This window comes from Mus musculus, chromosome 12 (genome assembly GCF_000001635.26).
Source record: "Mus musculus strain C57BL/6J chromosome 12, GRCm38.p6 C57BL/6J".
Classification (NCBI taxonomy): Eukaryota; Metazoa; Chordata; class Mammalia; order Rodentia; family Muridae; genus Mus; species Mus musculus.
In genome coordinates, this window is record NC_000078.6 from 85,567,835 (window position 1) to 85,587,210 (window position 19,376).

Genomic DNA, 19,376 nt, shown 5'->3' on the forward strand with positions numbered 1-19,376 from the left:
ATGCATGTGTATGTATTCTGTAAATGGTTGTTGGGTAATTTTTACTTCAGATTGCTATCTGGGTGTCTCAGGCAACCTCTCTCCCCTCTGTAATTGATCTGCCAACTTAGATATCAAGTCTGTTCAAATCACACATAAAGCCCGGGGGGGGGGGAGGAATGGGCCCAAAGAGAGAGCCTGGATGTTCTCCTGTAAGTGATATACATAAACATATGGCATTTATGACAGCCTTTTGGATTTTCATAGGACTTTAGGGAGGTTAATCTTTACCCTCGGATGTGTCAGGCTTAAAATAATCACAATTTACATTTATGAGCACTTCTGGGTTGGGAGAACGCATCTCATATGTTATTTTGCTCAGTCTGTCAGATGAAGGTAATGACTCTCAGACAGGAGGAGATGATGGTGGCTTCCCCTCACAGGCACCCGTGAGGTGGCCAGAGGGCTGAGTTCCACAGAGCCAAGGTGTGGCCATTTGCTTTTAAAAGAATCCTGCTTTGCCAGGTATTGTGACTCAGGCCTGTAATCTCCAGACTTATAGAAGCTGAGGGTTACAATTTATAGACAGGGCTTACTGACATAGTGAGGCAGCTGCCTCAAACCACACAGAATAAATAAGGAACAGCAAAAGTTTCAAAAGTTTGTGAATGTCTGCTGACAGGTGTGGGGGTGTGGGGATTAGTTTTGATCTCAGAATCACAATGACGGGTGTCTTCTCTTCACTCTGAGGTACTGGCAATCCTGTGATTATCCGTGCAGCATCTCGAACCTTGTTCTGTCTTCAGCTTAGAGAGTGGCTTCCTCCTGGCAATAGCAGGTTTACCCTTTGGCCTAGAGAGCTAAAGGCTCTCACCAATGAGTTGACCCCCAAGCTCCTGGTGGAGAAGATCGGGTGGGGACACCTCCATCCCCTGCTTGGTTGCCTTTCCTGCTCAGGGTTCCTCATGTAAACAGCCCACTCCTATCCACAGAGGAACCAGGGTCCTTGGAATCCCTGCTGTACCTACTTCCAGAGCTCACCTGGGTCCCTGTTCTGTCTCAGTGTAGCCCATAGGACACTGATCTCCACAGAGGGGACAGACTGAGTCCCCAGATAGCTTAGGCCCAGTAGGGTTTGAGAATGATTTAGTGTAGCCACTACTCAGTCTCTTCAGCAGCCGCTGCCACAGGTCAATGGAGAAAGCTTTTGTAGAGTTCTGCTGTTTTTTGTTTGTTTGGTTGGTTTTTTTGTTTTTGGTTTTTTTCAAGACAGGGTTTCTCTGTGTAGCCTTGGCTGTCCTGGAACTCACTCTGTAGACTGGGCTGGCCTCGAACTCAGAAATTCGCCTGCCTCTGCCTCCCAAGTGCTGGGATCAAAGGAGTGCACCACCACCGCCCGGCTGTTGCCGTCTTCAGACACGACAGAAGGGGGCATCAGATCTCATTATGGTCCTTGTGAGCCACCATGTGCTTGCTGGGATTTGAACTCAGGACCTTCGGAAGAGCAGTCAGTGCTCTTCATCGCTGAACCATCTCACCAGCCCTAGGATTAGTCTTGAGCCACTAAGGCCAGCTCTCTCTGATCACCATCAGGAGGCATGTCCTCACCTCTCACTAGGTTATCTACCTACCTGCCATCACACCTGAGCTCCAGATTCTGCCAGGCAAGATCTGCCGGGATGAAGGCTCGGTGGGGTGGCTGACAGCAAGTTGCAACTGCTAGGTTTCTGTCTGTGTGTTCAGCTCTGCCTGGTCCAGGAACTGTGTTCACCACTGGGCAGCTTCTGCTTCCTGTTGCTGCTCAGCTGGAGGTGAGCAGATCTCTCCTGCTCCTCCTTTGCCTGCCTTGCTGAGACAACTAGACATCGGTAGCATTCAGATCTCTAAGGATTGCAAGGCTCCACGGAGCTAGGATGCCCCGTTGCTGTTTATCTGTTTTCCTGACAGCTCTTGCCAGTACACTCGGGATCCTACTGCAGGGAGATGCAGTGTGTGCTCTTCCACAGTTCCCCAGAAGGACAGCCAGCATTCACACTGCTGATTCAGAACGCTGACTCAGCCACCTGCATGCCTATCCTAATCCCTAGCTGTTTGAGCAACTGGGTAAGGCAGGAGGTTGGCAATAAATAGAAATATTTGTTCAGCTTGGCTCGGATTCCACTTCCACTCACCGCCAGCTGTGTGACACTGGGTAAAGTTCCCTGTCACCTCGGGGTCTTGGTTCCACCTCTGTGGTTGGAGTCATTGTGTGGAAAGACTTTGGCATGGAGCAGATGAGGAAGTCGGTGGATGGCACAAAGTCAGAGGTAACGAGTGAGCACTGACTTGGCTGTCTGTCTGTCTGTCTCAACAGAATGACCCCAGGCATGTCCAACCGGCCCCCCTCAGGCTGCATGTGTCCCTGTGGTCTAACACACTTGTAGATGACAATGTCACAACTCAATGTCAAGAAGGCTGGACAGCCCTGGCACTCTGTAATTGATGCCACTTTAACCCTAGGGGTGGGGCAAACTGTCCCAGTGCAAACTAATCAGCAAAATCCTTCTCCTCTAAGGCTCACAAGTGACTCATTCTGACCTAAGAAACTGAAGAAGGCAGCCTTGGTGAACAAACAGTGCTGTCTGTCTGTCTGCCTCTCTCTCTCTCTCTCCCTCTCTCCCTCCCTCTCTCTCTCTCTCTCTCTGTGTGTGTGTGTGTGTGTGTGTGTGTATGTGTGTGTGTGCATACATATCTGTCTCTGTCTCTCTCTGTGTATGTGTGTGCATGCATATCTGTCTATCTCTCTCTGTGTATGTGTGTGTCTGAGTCTGTCTGTCTCTCCTCCTCTCTGTCTTTTCCTTTCTGTGTGTGTCTGCCTCTTTCTTTCTGTGTGTGTGTGTGTGTGTGTGTGTGTGTGTGTGTGTGTGTGTGTGTTTCTATTTCTTTCTCTCTTATTCTATGTTTCAACATAGTAGAAAGGCAGGACTTGATGCTGCCTTTTGGCACCATTGGAAAAGCTTGTCTAAACACTGGGACATAGCAAAAGGGGCCAGAAGACAACATCCAGACAGAAGAGGGCCTTTGATGAGCCATTGAGTCAAATACACTGAAGCCTGCTCTATTTCTAGGTCTTGGGCAGATCTGATCTACAGTGTGAGGAATCCTGGGGTGGGGCGGGGAGTTGTGGAAGGTTTTAGAAGAGAGTGGGTGAGTGGAGCTGGGCTGGAAGACATTGCCTGAGAAAACTCCTGAGTGCATGGGGTCTGGTCCGTGGCTTGAAATGATCACCTGAACCAGTCAGAGACAGGTGAGAGACTTGAAGGCCACAAAGATGCCAGAAACTATAGCAGCTGGCTGGATTAGAGGGCATGGGGAAGAGGGAGTGCCTGAGAAGACTCTGAAGATATCTGCTGAAGGATGCAGATGGAGAAAGTTTCCCGTTTTTCCCTCCATCACAGACTCCCTGGGAAGTCATCTGCTCCCCGGCTCCTTTTTCAATCTTTGATGGATTTGCACCTCTGACTGTAATTCCTATGACTCTGCCTGGTTCTCCACAGCTAAGACCATACCCTGCCATCTTCACGCCCTGGGGACCGGGCCAACATACGGTTGGCAGTCAGCCCCCACTGACTTGGATCGAGTTGACAGTGTACTCATTCTTGCTGAACTAGGCATGAGCTGCCCCCTTCTCCTTCCCAGGGGGCTTAGTCATCGGTTTCATAAGCAGCTTCGAAAAGCTGCAGTCCCAGTACCCAGCCTTCCTGTTGCTGGCAGGTGCTGGCAGCTGCAGAGCCAGAGCACGGAGCGGTGGGGGTTGGAGGGGACTGTGCTAGGGTGGGGAACCCAGCCAGGTCATCCGGGTCACGGGCATTTATGACGTGTGTGTGTTCCCTGAAAAAGCCACAATTTGCCTTCCCTTGGCCCCTACCCCAGACAGAAAACAAGCCTCCTTTTTCTCTACACCTGTCCTGTTTGAGGTCCAGAAATAAATCCATGAGCTTTCTGCTTCTAAAGAAAAGACAGAGATGAGTCCCACTCCACCAGGCTCCCTCAGATTCATACCCTGGAAGTGTTAACCCATTAGCATGGCTCCGGACCTATAAGATGTGTAGGTTCTATGGTCCTGAAATAGGAATCTTTTAGCTCCTTTCAGAAGTAGGGCCTCAGTTGCCTGCTGCTCCCCACTTTCAAATCCCTTCCGCTCTTTATACCTACCTGAGGATGTATATTAAGTGTCTTTGGGAGTATGCAAGGGCTAGACACGTCAGGGTAGCAGGAGTGTTAACTTCCTCTCACCTCCACAGAACCCCGCCTCCATCTTATTTTCCCAGCAGCCTCTTGGTCTTTGGAAGGTCCTTCTTCCTCCCGCCCTTGAGCTAGGCTTTCCTGATCTGTGCTCTGAGATGCCAAGGCTTCCCTCTGGGCTGTGTTGTCACGGAAATTCCTGGTTCTAACGCTTCTCAGAAGGGCTCTGCCACGGGGCTCTCATCTGCCTCGCTGTTGTGTTGTTTTGCCTGTAGCCATGGCAGGGATTAAGACTTGAGCCAAACAGGGCAGGCCAAGGGGAAGGAGTGGGCGGGGAGTGGGAGAAGGGAAACCTGATTGGAGGGCATCCACAGGAGCAGACCAGAGGCAGGCTGGTTGAGCGGCAAGGAGGATGGCCGCTTTCTGGTTGGCTTTGTTCTGATCTGGTTTGGATTTGTTGTTGGGAATGATAAATACATTAGGAGTTGAGTCCTTCCCCAGGGCAGAGTCACACTAAAGAAATCTCTCTAGTGGTCTGAAATCTTAGGCTATCTGCAGATCCCAGGTCTAATAGGAGAAAAACTCTTTTGAGGGTGGTGATAGAGTCCCGTGGTGAGAGACACTTGCCCGGCATGCAGGAGGCCCTGGATTTAATTCCCAGCACCTCAAACAAATCTCAAAACGGCTTCCAGTTAGTCCGGCGTCACATTCTGGACAAGCCATTCTGCACCGTGGTGAAAACAGGATGGCACCCTCGAGTGAGAAGGTGCTGCCGTTTGGAGACCCCTGCCCTGTCCTTCCTTTGTCTCTGGTTTCAGAAGTCTTTGGATGGAGGGAGGCACCTGAACACTGCCCATGGCCACAGCTGATACTTCCAGATGTTCTCATAGCACTCAGGACCCCAGCGTCTGCTTGGATCTCATTGTCAGGTCTCATATGGACTTGTTCCAACAGTCTGCCCTCTCTTAGTCGCTCCCTGAATGGTTGCTGGGAAGCACACAGAACAGAGAGATACAGGCTGGCCTCAAGCATGGCCAGGGAAGAAGGTAGGAGGAACAGGCCCTGAGCTAAGGCTGTCTCTCTCTGTAATACTGTGTGAGCAGCCAGAAAATCTGACCTTTGATCTTCCAGAAGGTCATGGGGTTCAGTTTGTGATGCCCAGAGTGTGGGGTGGGGCAAAGCTGCTCACCCTGTGGCTGCTGGGAACCAAAGAGAGAAAGAGGAGAGGGAGGAGTTGAGGGTCCCAACAGCCTTCAAGGGAACACACAATGACCTAACAGCTTTCTACCAGGTCCTAAAAGGTCCACCATTTCCTAAAGGTTCTAGGACTTCCCAAGAACGTCACATGTTGGTGGCTGTTGGCCAATCAAGGCCCCTATGCATATTGGTCTTTGGGGGATATTTAAGATCTAAACTGTAATGCTTAGTAACTACGTGTTACTAAACTGTGTCCTGTTTGGAGGGTGGCCTTCCCTCCTCACCCACGCTTTCCTGATCCTTGACAGGCAATAGAGCTCGTATCCTGGAACCAAAGACAGACATGCTAAGAACTTTCCAAGAAAGACTCTGTCACTGCCTCCTCTGATCCCATCCTCCCATTTTTCAATCCCTTTAAAAGTTTGTTTCAGCCGGGCGTGGTGGCACACGCCTTTAATCCTAGTACTCGGGAGACAGAGGCAGGCGGATTTCTGAGTTCGAGGCCAGCCTGGTCTACAAAGTGAGTTCCAGGACAGCCAGGGCTACACAGAGAAACCCTGTCTCAAAAAACCAAAAAGCTTGTTTCATTTTACTTTTGAGATTACAGTATAATTACATTTCTGCCTTCCCTTTCCCCCTCTGAAGCCTTCTGTACACACCTCTCCACTGGCCTGCAAACTCATGGCCTCTTTTTTTATTATTGCATGTATGTGTATTCCTAAATATAACCAGCTCAGATCCTATCATGTCACTCAAATGCATGTTTTCAGGGGTGCCCACTTGACACTGGTCATCCAGTTGGTGTGCTCTTCTTTGGGGAGGACCACCTCTCCTGCTCCCACCTTTCCCGAGTTGCTTAGAGTTCCTTGTTTAGCACTGAGGCCTCATGGGCTTTTCTCCATCTACTGTGGCATGCCCACTGGTGTCCTCCTTGTTTGGCTTACATGTGGGTAGCCCCGCTGGTGAGATTTTATGGCTTGAGGGCTTCGGATGTTGCTAGGAGACACAATCTCACAGTAAACTCTGGTCCTCTGGCTCTGACAATCTTTCCCCCTCTTCGTCTTCAAGGTTCCCTGAGCTTTACGTGCAAGAATGTTTTGTAGACGTATCCACTGGGACTGGGCCATTCTGCATGCTGATTGGTTGTTGTTTTCTGTAATGGCCGCCATCTGTAGCAAAGAGAAGTTTCCTTGGTGTGGAGACCACACTTATCTGCGGACATAAGGACAAACGTTTATAGATTGTTGTTAGGGAGGATGCTGGGTTAGTAAATTAGCGATTGTAGATTCTCCTCCAATAGCCATGACTTCACAAGACTGAGTAGTTAGCTAGGTCTCCAGTACCAGGCATGGTCTCCCTCTTGCTAAGCAAGCCGTAAGTCCAATTTGAGAGCTGTTGGTTACCACCACGGTATGTGTGTCACGGTATGTGTGTCACACTATGTGTGCCCCTGTAGGGTTATCAGGCCATGCTGGTCATTGATGTGGTTCATAGGCAACATAGCTGCCTAGGTCACCTCCCTCCTTTGGAAGTTTTCATGCTGCTTTCTGGTGCTATGAAAGCCAGTCCTCAAGGAAGGGACATTCAGCGACCCCATTTTTCTTTCATAAAAGAGTTTCTAATTTGTAGCTGGGTGCTTGGCTATCTTGATCACAGCTCATATTCCTCAGACCTCTTTCTCTGTTAGGGGCCAAGTCAACCACTGAGCTGTAAGCAGTGTCTACACATTCCAGGAAGTAGATAGTGGGTGAGTTCATTACTCAGCTTTTCACTGTAACCCAATACGTGCGAGCTTATCTCGGGAGGAGGAAGGATTCATTTGGCTTTTGGTTTCAGATGGTAGAATTCATCTTGATGGAAAAGGTGTGGCTCACTAGAGATTGCCGAGCTGACAATCTCTCCCATCCTGGCTAGCCAGAAGCCAGGCTGAGTCTCACCCTTAAGGCCTGGGCCCTAGCAACTCACTTCTGCCATGCAAGTCTTACCTCTTTAAAGTTCTACAACCACCAAAACTACCACCATACAGGTGTTCAAACACGAGTGTGTGGGACTCATTTCCCATCCAACCTTATTCTCTTTCCAGTGGCTGGGACATGGGTGTGGTGGCAGATCTCAAGCAGGCTCTTGGCAGTGTGCACACACATAGCTCAGTGAAGGAGCAGATTGTGAACAGCCATGCACTATTTGTTTTTAACACTTGCAAAATAAATGTGTATTTTGTTTACACTACAGTTATCTAACATTTTTTGACCCAGAGCAAAACACAAACTTGAATGGCATATTTATTTTCTCAATCTCTCTTACTGCTAAGAAAGGACACGAAACCAAGTTCAATTAAAGGAAGCCTTCTTGCCCAGGGCAGTCTTAGCAGGAAGCTCAAGTTCCTGAGACAGCGGTGGTGACATCCAGTGTGGAGTGTGGTTGAGGCAAGATCTAGGCTTTGTTGGCAGCACTGGGACCTCGCTGAGTGCTATATTTAGTGGTATGGCTCCCACTACTGTCCTCCTGTTCACCCAACGATTCTGTGACCTAATATTCTGCTAATAAATTCTGCCACTCAGTCATCAATGTAGTCTTAGCCCCTGTCAAAAGACTTTTTAATAAAAGTTCCCAAGGCAGTTAGTTGGCTCTGCCATCAAATTAGTCACTGAATAAAATGTGTTAAAAGTCTATGTGAGGCATGAGTCCCATCTAAAAGTCAGAATTTTCTCACACCTTTGTTTCTATAGATACTTCTGGGACAGAACGAGGTTCTTTGAAATAGCTGGTATCTCCTGTTGTACGGAAGTGTGCCATCTGCTTGCAGAAGCCTTGATATTTGGGGGCCGACCAGGACCAAATTAAACACAGCATAGGAGTTTGTCAGAAGCACACCCGAAGGGCAGGGATACTTCATTTGTCCTAGAGTGATTTACACAAAAAACCTCAGCTCTTTAAAACTTTGTCAGGAATGAGGAAAAAGACAAAAACCAACAAGAACCAGGGTGGGGTAGAGAAGGAAAGAAAAAAAAATCAAGAAAAACCTCAAACCAAATGAACACACAACCAACAGCGCTCAAAGAAAAACAATACACAAAAAGATTGTTCACAGCCAACACAAACGCTGCAGAACACACCCTAGTTTATGGACTTGCTGGCTGGCAGGCAGGCCATTCCCAACTTGGAGGGACTTCTTAATCCCCTTAGAAGGAGAAGGAGCAAAGACGGCTGCGGTCCCCTCCACCAGGAGCCAGAAGACACTTCTTAGTTTGTTCCAAAGGCAGAGATGGAAGTGGAAGGGCCAGCAGTCAGGACAGGTGGCATCTGAGCCCGCTTAGTGCAGTGAGAACAGCATTGTGCTTCAGCTTGCTGTGGAGAGAGGTATGTGTGGTTTCAGGTCCCCTTGGGAAATCTTGAAAAGTTGTGGGAAATCAGCCAGGGGGATAATAATCTCCACTGCTGCTGAGCATGTCGGGTAATGGGGAGCCCCTGTCACTGGAGGGAGAGCAACCAGTTGGGAGAGGTTCAGTGGCTCCTTGCAGCTCAGTGCAGAGGGCAGCTCTTCCCTTAACTGTCGGAATTGGGCCAGAAGATACCCAGCAGCTGGGTTTGTCATGCTCAGAGTCTCCCGAGTGGATGGACACTGTGGCGTCATGCATAAGGGACTGATGTATTGTAGAGAAATGAGTATACTAAAGCCACTGTCAACGTAGGTAAATATAAACATGAAAGAAATGAATCACAGAAAAGTACATAAGAGGCATGGCTCAGTTGACAGAGGGCTCTCTAGCATGCATGAAGCCCTGGGTGTGATTCCCCAGCAAACCCCAGTAAACTGGGCGTGGTGCTGTGAGCCTATAATCCCAGCACTCAGAAGGTGGAGGCGGGAGGATCAAGAGTTCCGCCTCATCCTCACCTACGTAATGACTTTGAGGTCAGCTTAGGATGAGAGAGAGAGAGAGAGAGAGAGAGAGAGAGAGAGAGGGGAGGGGGAGGGGAGGGGAGGGGGAGGGGGGAGAGAGAGGGAGAGAGAGAAAGAGAAAGAGAAAGAGAAAGAGAAAGAGAAAGAGAAAAGAGAAAAGAGAAAGAGAAAGAGAAAGAGAAAGAGAAAGAGAAAGAGAAAGAGAAAGAGAAAGAGAAAGAGAGGAGGGACCATACATACAATTCCATTAGTATAAAGTCCAAGAACGGGCCAATTAAAGTTGGGGCTATATTCATATGGGGCCAATCAATGAAGAATGGCAAAGACACAGTCAGTGTATAATAGGGAAGGAAGTTTGTAAGGTACCATTAGGATATTGGTACTTTATATTAACAATTGGTCAACTACAGTTGTTTTCTTAATGTCTAGATGTTAGTGACAATTGTTTAAAAAAAAAAAGAGCAGGCAAGGCTGTACATGGGAGGCTAAGGCAGGAGGATCTGGATTTTGAGACCAGCTAGGACTAGATAGAGCAACCCTATCTCACAAACAAAAACGAAACCAGTTTGGCCAGGTGGGCTGGGCCTGAAATCTCAACTGTTTTCAGGAGGCTGAGACAGGAAGACTTGGAGTTGAAGGCCTTCCCAGGCAACTTAATAAGACCATAAACAGTACAAGAGGCTGCTGAGATAGCTCAGGTTAGGGCCCTTCGCCTAGCATGTGGAAAGTCCTGGGTTCACACCTCAGTACTACACAACACACAAACGTATGGATGCATACACGCACAGTCCAAAACTAAAGTACACCAAAGAAAGCTAAACTCAACGGGTCAGAAGGGTCATGTTCTGTCTCATGGACTCTGCTTAAGAAAGCAAAATAATATCTAATAGCAGCTGAGAAAACAAATACCAGACAAACAGTTTGGGCATCAGGAGAGCTCCGTCCCAGGAGAGCTCTGTTAGGAAAGGTCATTTATACAGGACAGCTTCTCAGCTTCCTTTCCAGATGCTGGAGACCCAGGGATGCCATGGTAATGACCCAGAAACCCAACTCTTTTCTGTTTTTAGAAGAGATTTTAATGATTAAGACGAGAAACATGGAATCCATCACCTAGGTCTTCTTATACCACCCAAGTATTCTCTAGCATACAGTAGGTGTTCAATAATTGCTTTCTGAGTAAGTACAGGAAATGCTTAATTCATCATAATCCATAGTTGTGTCTCTGTCTCTCTCTGTCTCTCTGTCTGTCTCTGTCTGTCTCTCTGTCTCTGTCTCTCTGTCTCTGTCTGTCTGTCTCTCTCTCTCTCTCTTTCCAAGACAGTTTCTCCTTGTAGCTCTGGCTGTTCTAGAACTCACTCTGTAGACCAGGCTGGCCTTGAACTCAGAGATTTTCCTGTCTCTGCCTCTTGAGTGCTGGGATTAAAGGTGTTCACCACCACTACCCGGCCTCAGTTTCTCTTGAGGCTAGAAGTGATTATACAACATAGTAGTGGCAATCTGATGGGGGGGGGGGTCTTAGAAAAACTGTGTTTGTCTTATCATTTGTGAGCTATGTACATACTTCTGTATGTACGCACATGTGGTGGTCAGGGTCCAATGTGGGGCATCTTCCTTTATTACTCACTCTCCATGCTAATTTTGGGACAGGGGCTCTCACAGAGCCTGGAGCTCAGTGATTGGCTACGCTCAACAATGAGCTGCAGGACCCACCTCCTCAATCCACCTGCCCCACCCCCACCCCCACCCCCCACACCTTGCAGTGCTTGGGTTACAGGTGTGCACTGCTCTGCCTAGATTTGAGGGGAGCTGAGGATTTGAACTCATGCGTTCATGCTTAAGCAGCAGATGTTTTATTGCAGGGGCCGTCTCCCTAGCTCTCTATGTATGTGTGTACTGAACTGAGGACTTCTTACATTTATGTAATGTGCTTTCCCTGATCTTCTTTCTACCTAGTGCCAGAGTTAGCCATGGAAGCAAGGCTAACAGAGCCCAGACAGCAGCCTGCACCATGCAGAACTGCACCGGCAGTTCCTGCCTTAAGATTTGTCCTTATTTGATGGGGATGAGCACCTAATTGGACCATGGCTGGATGGATTTTCCGTTGTTTGCAGCTGACAGCTTGCCTGGTAAAATCTCTCCCTGGATCGCCATCAGGGGTGTTGGGAATGATAACGGAGAACAATCTATTTTTTGACTTGCCAAAGGACACAATTTCTTGAGCGCCTGTGAGTTCCTGGTTACTTCGTAAGCAAGGCACAATTAACTTGCAGGTCTGCCCAAGTGGAATTGACCTGTCATGACACAGACAGATACCTGAGATCTGACTGGATGGCGGTAGTCATGCAGCTAAGAGAGGCGGGTCAGGCAAGCCATGCTCTATCTGAAACGGGCAGGATTCATCTAGCTCAGTACCCACTACGCTAGTGTTATGAGTTACCTTTATTTATTTATTGGTAAATCGATTGACAGGCTTGGTTTTTGTTTGCTTGTTTCAAAAAGGATCTAACTCTCTAGCTCAGGCTGGCCTAGAACTTACCATGTAGCTCAGGCTAACCTCCATTGTGGTCATTCTCCTGCTTTAGTCTCCCTAGTGCTGGGATCACAAGTATGGACAACTATGCCAGGCTTTATAGATGGGATCTTGTGTAGCCTCCAGTGGCCTCAAACTTGATCTTCCTGTCTCGGGCTCCTGAGAGCTGGGATCACAGGTGTGTTCCAAACAAGACCCCAAAGACAGTTTTACATGCCAAAGCTGATACTGAATCAATATTTAAAAACTACCCATTGCCACCCTAGAGCTGCCCAGCTGGGAAAGCAAGTCCTCTGTCTGTCTTCCTTTCCCTTAGCAGGTGGGACTGTGCGGGCACATGTGTTGGGAGTCTCCAGGCTAAGCTGTCACCCTGAAGAGGGTCCTTACTGCATCTCCTCTCTTCCTGACTTTAAATGCCCAGTATGCCTTCAACATCTGTTTTCCCATTTTCCCATTAGGAGGACTCTTCCAACACACACACACACACACACACACACACACACACACACACACACACACACACACACATCTCTCTCTCTCTCTCTCTTCAAAACGTAACCACACCCAAGTATTGGCTCTTAAATATGGTCCTTCTTTCCAGCCTTTCTATGTCTTTCTAATCCTCATAGTCAGACATTGTTTGGTCTAATAAACACCCCAGCCTCATCCAGACGGTCTGATCCAGCCCTGGCTCCTGGTTGGACTCTACTACAGCCTTCTTAGCTGGCTGCACCAGACTTTGTGTCTACATCCACGGGCACTAAGCTTTAGAATCCTATTTTATAGACGTGGAAACTGAAGCTCCTACTCAAGGGCACACAGGAGAGCCCTGAATGAGATCTGTTGGACTTTAAACCTGAATTACCTACAGTCTTTTTTAGGAAAAAAAATTAAAAATTAAAAAAAAGAAGAAAAAAAAAGTACTTGTCTTATGCCCTAAAACCAGCTCCCTGGAGTTCCCCCATCACACCCGGAAGTTCCTTTATTAAGAGATTTATTTCTGGGTGGGTGTGGTGGTGGCACACACCTTTATTCCCAGCACCCGGGAGGCAGAGACAGGTGGATCTGAGTTTGAGCTAGCCTGGTCTACAGAGAGAGTTCCAGGACAGCCAGGGCTATATAGAGAAACCCTGTCTCAGAGAGAGAGAGAGAGAGAGAGAGAGAGAGAGAGAGAGAGAGAGAGAGAGAGAATTTTTTTCTTGCTTAGGCTAACATTGAACTTGAAATCTGTCGGCTTCAGCCTCAACTCTGATTTTAGAATTTCAACTTAGGGAAAGTCCACAACTAGGATTCAAAAGGTCCTGGAAGATTAAACCCCATGCCTTTACCTAGAAACATCTAAGTGCCGTTGTAAATAGAATCGTCCTGAGAAAGGACAGTCCAAGGTGGATGAGAACGAGGCAGTATAAAGGGACTTCGTCTTGAGACCCTTTCCCCTGGTGCTGTGCTGAACCCAGCGTTAGTGTCCTGCCTGGCTCCCAGGGGCCCTAAGGGGATCACTTCCAGCTAGCTATTTTTGGGAGGGCAATTACCCAGAGTACTTTCACCCCTTCAAGCACAGCACAGAAGGCTTCTGGGGAGCCATAAGAAGGATGGGCAAGCCACGTACTCTCTCTCCTACCCAGGGGACACCAAATGCTGCTGTTCCAGATAAGGCTGAGTGTGTGGTGGGTGGGTGGGGGTAGAGGGGGCTTCCGATCCTATCCACTACTGGCTGCTGGTTGTCATGGTGACCTCTCCGGCAGCAACTCTCACATTGATTTGAGTGTTTCCAAAGAAGAATAACGTCTAGGCTGACAGTGTTGAGTTCAGCTGGGTCGGAACAGCCTTTATGAAGGGACCATGCCACCACTGGCTCGGATGCTGCAGGCTTCCAGGGTTCACTATTGTTATTCCTGGCATGGTACAGACGTCTGTCAGACCCACAAGAACAAACCTGCCCCCTCCACATTCCGGAGCTTCTGTGCAGCACAATCAGCCAGCATCACAGCCTGAAGGCAAGAAGGCAAGAGATGATGATTTCCTGCTTGGAGGACCATTGCAGACTCCCCTTCCCTGTCTCCCTTCCTCCTGCCTTGAAAATGGATCCGAATTGACTGTTGTCTCTCTTGCCTGTGTTCCAGGAGGGGAACATGCTAGCTAATCACGATAACCGAGGCACAGATCATCAACATGCCAGGCATTGTGATTAGTGTCTGGCACGCCCCATTTCCCTCTGATATAATCACATCCCATTTAAAGAAGGACTCGTTTTACACCTGAGGGCGCTGATGTTTAAGGAAATAAGTGGCTTGCCCAGGGTCACTGAGCAAGGCTACGATGAAACTTGGGTTGGAGCCCAGGTTATCTGAGGGTTGAGCCTGTGCTAGAATTAGAGTCTCTGTCTAATCCCCATGGTGGAGCTGCCTAGAGATCAAGAGAGGTACACACTGAGCTCTAGGGAGCATGATGGTGGCCAAGGACAGAGAGCCCACCCCTTCATTGTCACTTTCCGCACCGAATACCCCAGGGAGAAAACCAACTTGTCTAAATGTGGAGAGGCGCCCCTTCCGGGGTTTAATGAGCTGGAATAAATAGTAGCCTGCCTCCTAGAAGATTCACATTGTATTTAAAATAGCAACGGGTGATTTCCAGTATGTGATGTACTGTTGTTTTCTTGTTTGTTTTCCCCTTTTGTTTTTACAATATCTCCTTTCTAAAAGGATGTCGGTCTGCGGTGTTAAATTCGATTTAAGAAATGTCAGCTCTGAAGTCCTCAGTGGAGACTCTTAAATATGTCCCGTGACCACTGTGATAACATTGGCACCCAGAAGAGATGGAGCACACCCCTGGGAGCTGTAGGTAATGTTTGTGTCCCCTCTCACCACCATCCTCAGTCTAAACCACCCCCCACACACACTTTGGTAGCATTAGGGGGCAGGGGCTTTGGGGGGAGGGAGGGTGGATCTCTCATGAACGAGGCTTCATCCCTTATCAGAGACTTGAGCACGCGGTCTGCTTTGGAGACAAGCAGAGCTGTCAGCATCCCTCATGGGCTGCCTCTGAGGTCACTCTATGGTGAGCATTGCTTTCTAAAGGTAAGCTCTGGGGGATCTGGTTCTACCTGGCATCAGCTTCTAGGGGCTACAGTTTGCCTAGGCTGGGTGCAAAAGCTTGAGTGTGCAGCTTGGGGGTGTGTTTAGTGTAGAAGGCTTGCCTAGCATTCGTGAGGCCCTAAATACAATCCTTGGCACCATGAAAGGTAAAGTAAAAATCAAAGAAATTGAGGGAGTGTGGTGGTTCGAATACGATTGGCCCAGGGAGTGGCACTATTAGGAGGTGTGGCCTTGTTAAAGGAGGTGTGGCCTTGTTGGAGGAAGTGTGTCACTGTGAGTGTGGGCTTTGAGACCTTCCTCCTAGCTGCCTAGAAACAGTCTGTTCTGGCTTCCTCTCCACGAAGGAAGATATAGCCCTCCTCCAGGGCCAGGCCTATCTGGGCACGGCCATGCTCCTGCTTTGATGATAATGGACTGAACCTCTGAACCTGTAAGCTAGCCCCAATTAAATATTGTTGTTTATAAGAGTTCCCTTCGTCATGGTGACTCTTCACAGCAATGGAAACCGTAACTAAGACAGGGAGCAAGAGATGTTCTTGGTGTATAAATGTGTGTGCTCACACAGGTGCAGGGTTCAGGCTAGCCATCAGATCAGAAAGCAATCAAACTCTCCTTAATGACATCTTGGCTCTAGCGCACATTAGCTTTGTTGACCCTGTGGGACTTCCTTAGTCATTCTGAGCTCTGCTTTCTCATTGCAGAGTGAGGATAACTAGGCTTACATCACAGCATGTATGAAGAAGGACTAAGCATGATCATGTGTATAAGGGGCTTAGCCGAGGGCCAGGCCCACAGCTAACACAAACACTGTGAATGCCTGGGGTTCAGGCTCTGGCATCCGGTGGGTGAGGCGAGTGTTGAGCCAAGGCTAAGAATTAGAGTCTGATGACGAGGCCTTTGGCCTGATGATTGCACCACAGAGGATGTGGAATGCTAATTCTCTTTGTTTTCCTCTCCTACAGACAGAGCAGAGGTCAGAGGTCAGTTCTCTGGAAAGGTGAAGAAATGTCAGAAGGTCATCGTTCTCCTCACCAGAGAGATTCGTGGATTACATGCTCAGCACTGTGCAGAAGGTGACAGGTGGTCAGGTGTGACTTCTGTCACCGGGAGCCAGCCGTCCACAAAGGAAATGGCCTAATCGTATGCGCTATGATGGAGGGAGAGCACAGGACTCTGCTGTGCCTGCATGCGCTCTCTCAAAAAAGATATATAAAGTGGGTGACTTCTGAAGTTGTCCCATCCCTGATGCTAGGAAACCCTCTATGTCCTTTAAAATGCTGTGCTGCAAAGCCCAACAACAGGGAAACCAACAACATCATTAAAACTCGGGAAAAGCCAGCTGTGGTGGAGCACACTTATGTCCCAGCACTTGGGGAGGAAGAAGCATAAAGTTCACCTAGGATTCAGGGTGAACCAGGGCTTCGTAGTGAGACCCTGTCTCAAAAACAAAACAAACCCAAACAAAACAAACAAACAAACAAGACAAAACAAACCCCAGTAGGATTGGAGGGATGGATTGGTGGGCAAGCATGAGGGTCTGAGTTCGGATCCCAGGCCCCATGTAAAAAAATCTGGATACACTTGTGCGTTCCTATAACCTCAGCACTGTCGGAGACAGGGTAGCAGGGCTTGCTGGTTGCCCTTTCAGTTCAGATCCAGGTTCAGCGAGTGATGCTGTCTTAAAGGAATAGGTAGAAGAAGATAGAACAGGGTGCCTAATGTCCTCTGGGCCTTTCATGTGTGTACCTATGTGCCACCAAACACACACACACACACACACACACACACACACACACTGCTGCAACCACCAATAATAACAAAGGCAAAATTCCTGAGTACAGTCCTTCCCAGACAAGACACAGAGAGCAAATAAGTGTGTGAGAAGACGCTGACATTAAACAGGAAATCAGAACACCAGCTCGATGCTATTAGACAGCAGTGAAGAGGGCCAAATTGTACATTGATGCTATCAAATGCTGATGAGGATGTAGAGAAACCAAGACATCTTAGCAGTTTCTTGTATATCCGTATCTTCTTCCCATATAGTTCCATAGCTGTGTTCCTAGGTGTCTACTCAAAGGAGTTGAAAAGTTAAGGTCACACAAAAAAACTGTCCACAGACGTTTGCAGCTGTCCCTCATGATTGGCCAACCTCACAAGCAACAAAGAAAGTAAATAAATACATCACTGTGTGTCCAGACAATGGACTTTTCTTCAGTAACCAAAAGGAATGAGCTACCATGCCAAAAGATTCGGGGGATCCTTTAAGCCACAAGTGAGGGTCAGAAGCCATTCTGAATCATTCCAACCATCAGATGCCCCACAGCAGGTAAAGGCCAGATGTTGGAGAGGGAAGACACAAGCTGGCAAAAAGAGAGTGTTTGGGACAGACAAACCATTTGGGATGATGCTCTTATAAAAGCTATGTGCCACTATATACCATCCAACACTTGGAGCAGCTTCATGTGTCCGTGTAAGCTCCTCCATCTCCATAGTTTACACCATTATGCTTGGAGGTGTTGATAGGGGTGGAGTTTCAGTAGACTTTAAAGGTTAAGCCTAGGTGAGATGGCTCAGTGGGTAAGAGCACCCCACTGCTCTTCCAAAGGTCCGGAGTTCAAATCCCAGTAACCACATGGTGGCTCACAACCATCCGTAACGAGATCTGACTCCCTCTTCTGGAGTGTCTGAGGACAGCTACAGTGTACTTACATACAATAAATAAATAAATAAATAAATCTTTAAAAAAAATGTTAAGCCTATTGAAAACAAAACCAAACAATAACACAACAACAAAACTCCCCTTGTCAAGTGTGGTTAGGAACATGGGTTTTGGCTATGGACTCTGAGTTGGAATTGTGACTCTGACGCCAAGGCAGTGACTGTCAGCAAATGAGCACGGGAGGAGTGCCTGCTTTATGGGTCTCTATGAAGACTGGAAGAATTAACAGATCTAAAGCATCCAGTGCTTGGTACCTGTGGGCACTCCATCAACATTAGCTACTATTTAAAAATGAATGTTTTAAAGAGCCATTCCAATCGGTTGGCTGCTACTAGCCTTAGGCACTGCAGTCCTTTGCTGTCTGGATGCACGATCGCATGCTTGAAAAGAATGACTTCTCCCCGCTGTGACAGAGTGGAAGCTCTCTTTCGGAGGCAGAGACCGCAAGTCCATACATGTTCTGAGGCCCAGAGAAAATGTTCTTGACAGGACCATTCCAACATCCCCAGCAGCAAAACCCGACAGCCTCTGCACTTGAGAATCCTCTGCCCGAGTGACCTGGCACAACCCCAGCCTGCATCCTGCCCTTCATCAGCCAAGCATTGTTCTGTGTCTGCTGTGGCTCCAGGGAGGAAAGCTCGCATGGAGTTAGGTTCGTGCTCTGCCACGAGGTCATTTTCTCCTGACCAGAACCTTGAGCACATTGACAGAGGATGCCCTCCAGTGTGGGATGCTGAAATCTGAAGTCACTCTCTTTTACTACCACATACTCTTTTTGTCTCTTTTACACGTACACACACACACACACACACACACACACACACACACACACACACGACCTTATTGAAGCCTCACAGCAATCCTACAGGCTCTAGGGGCACTGAGTCTGCTAGGATTCTTAGTCACTGTGAGGTGTAATTTGGACCCACTTGGCTGACTTCAAAGCCACCTTCAGTCTATAATGGGTTTTTTGGTGGTTTGTTTGTTTGTTTGTTTTGTTTTGGGGCACAGGGTAGAGACAGGGTTTCTCTATGTAGCCCTGGCTGTCCTAAAACATACTCTCTAGACCAGGCTGGCCTTGAACTCACAAAGATCCGCCTGTCTCTGCTTCCCAAGTGCTGGGATTAAAGGTGTGCACCACCGCTGCCTGGCTAATCTATAATGTTTTCATGTTCTCAGTTGCAAACAAAAATGAGTCCCTGGGGGGCAACGATTGTCTGTTGCATTGCTAAGAGCCTAATTTCTCTTTCCCCACACTGTACAGCCTTCAAGTGTCTAGGAGGTTCAGGGGTTCAGCTTCCATTAAGTGACTAGGGTTGGTCCAGAGGTGTGCACTCAGCTCCGTGCTGGCAGATGAGATGTTTGGAGTAGGTTCAAGGAAGAGGAAGAAGGGTGGATTCTGGAACCAGGCTCCTCATTTGCATGACTCTTTGAGCCGTACTAATTTTGTGGCCTTTGGTCACGTTGATGAAAGTTCCAGCTGCTTCTCCCAGACTATCAGATAAAGAAGAAACTATCTCTTACTTAATGCCCAGCACCAGGCTCATTTCCTTGACTCTGGGTCTGGCATCTCAGGATGATGGCACAACTAAATCTGGGGTTAGCTGCACCTGGATGCATTTCAGCCTTGGCTTGAGACAGGGAGAGGATGCCACTGTTCCTGTTATATGGCCTGAGCTCTGGACCAGCAGTGACATTTGTGGCCTCAACTGCATTTGTTTAAAAAAA

At 48.2% G+C, this 19,376-nt stretch overlaps 1 long non-coding RNA gene across 3 annotated transcripts; it reads left to right on the forward strand.

Annotated features, from left to right (window-relative positions):
• Positions 1-1,989: 1,989 nt before the first annotated feature.
• On the forward strand, positions 1,990-18,718 carry Gm32348. 3 transcript variants are annotated; one of them, XR_381785.3, is made up of 5 exons: positions 1,990-2,285; positions 11,255-11,427; positions 14,534-14,672; positions 14,809-14,908; positions 15,889-18,718. It is a non-coding gene; the product is annotated as a predicted gene, 32348 (long non-coding RNA). The 3 variants fall into 3 exon arrangements; XR_381784.3 differs by lacking the exon at positions 1,990-2,285 and adding an exon at positions 11,045-11,075; XR_872881.2 differs by lacking the exons at positions 1,990-2,285; positions 14,809-14,908 and adding an exon at positions 11,045-11,075 and having other exon boundaries at positions 15,889-17,531.
• The last annotated feature ends 658 nt before the right edge of the window (positions 18,719-19,376 follow it).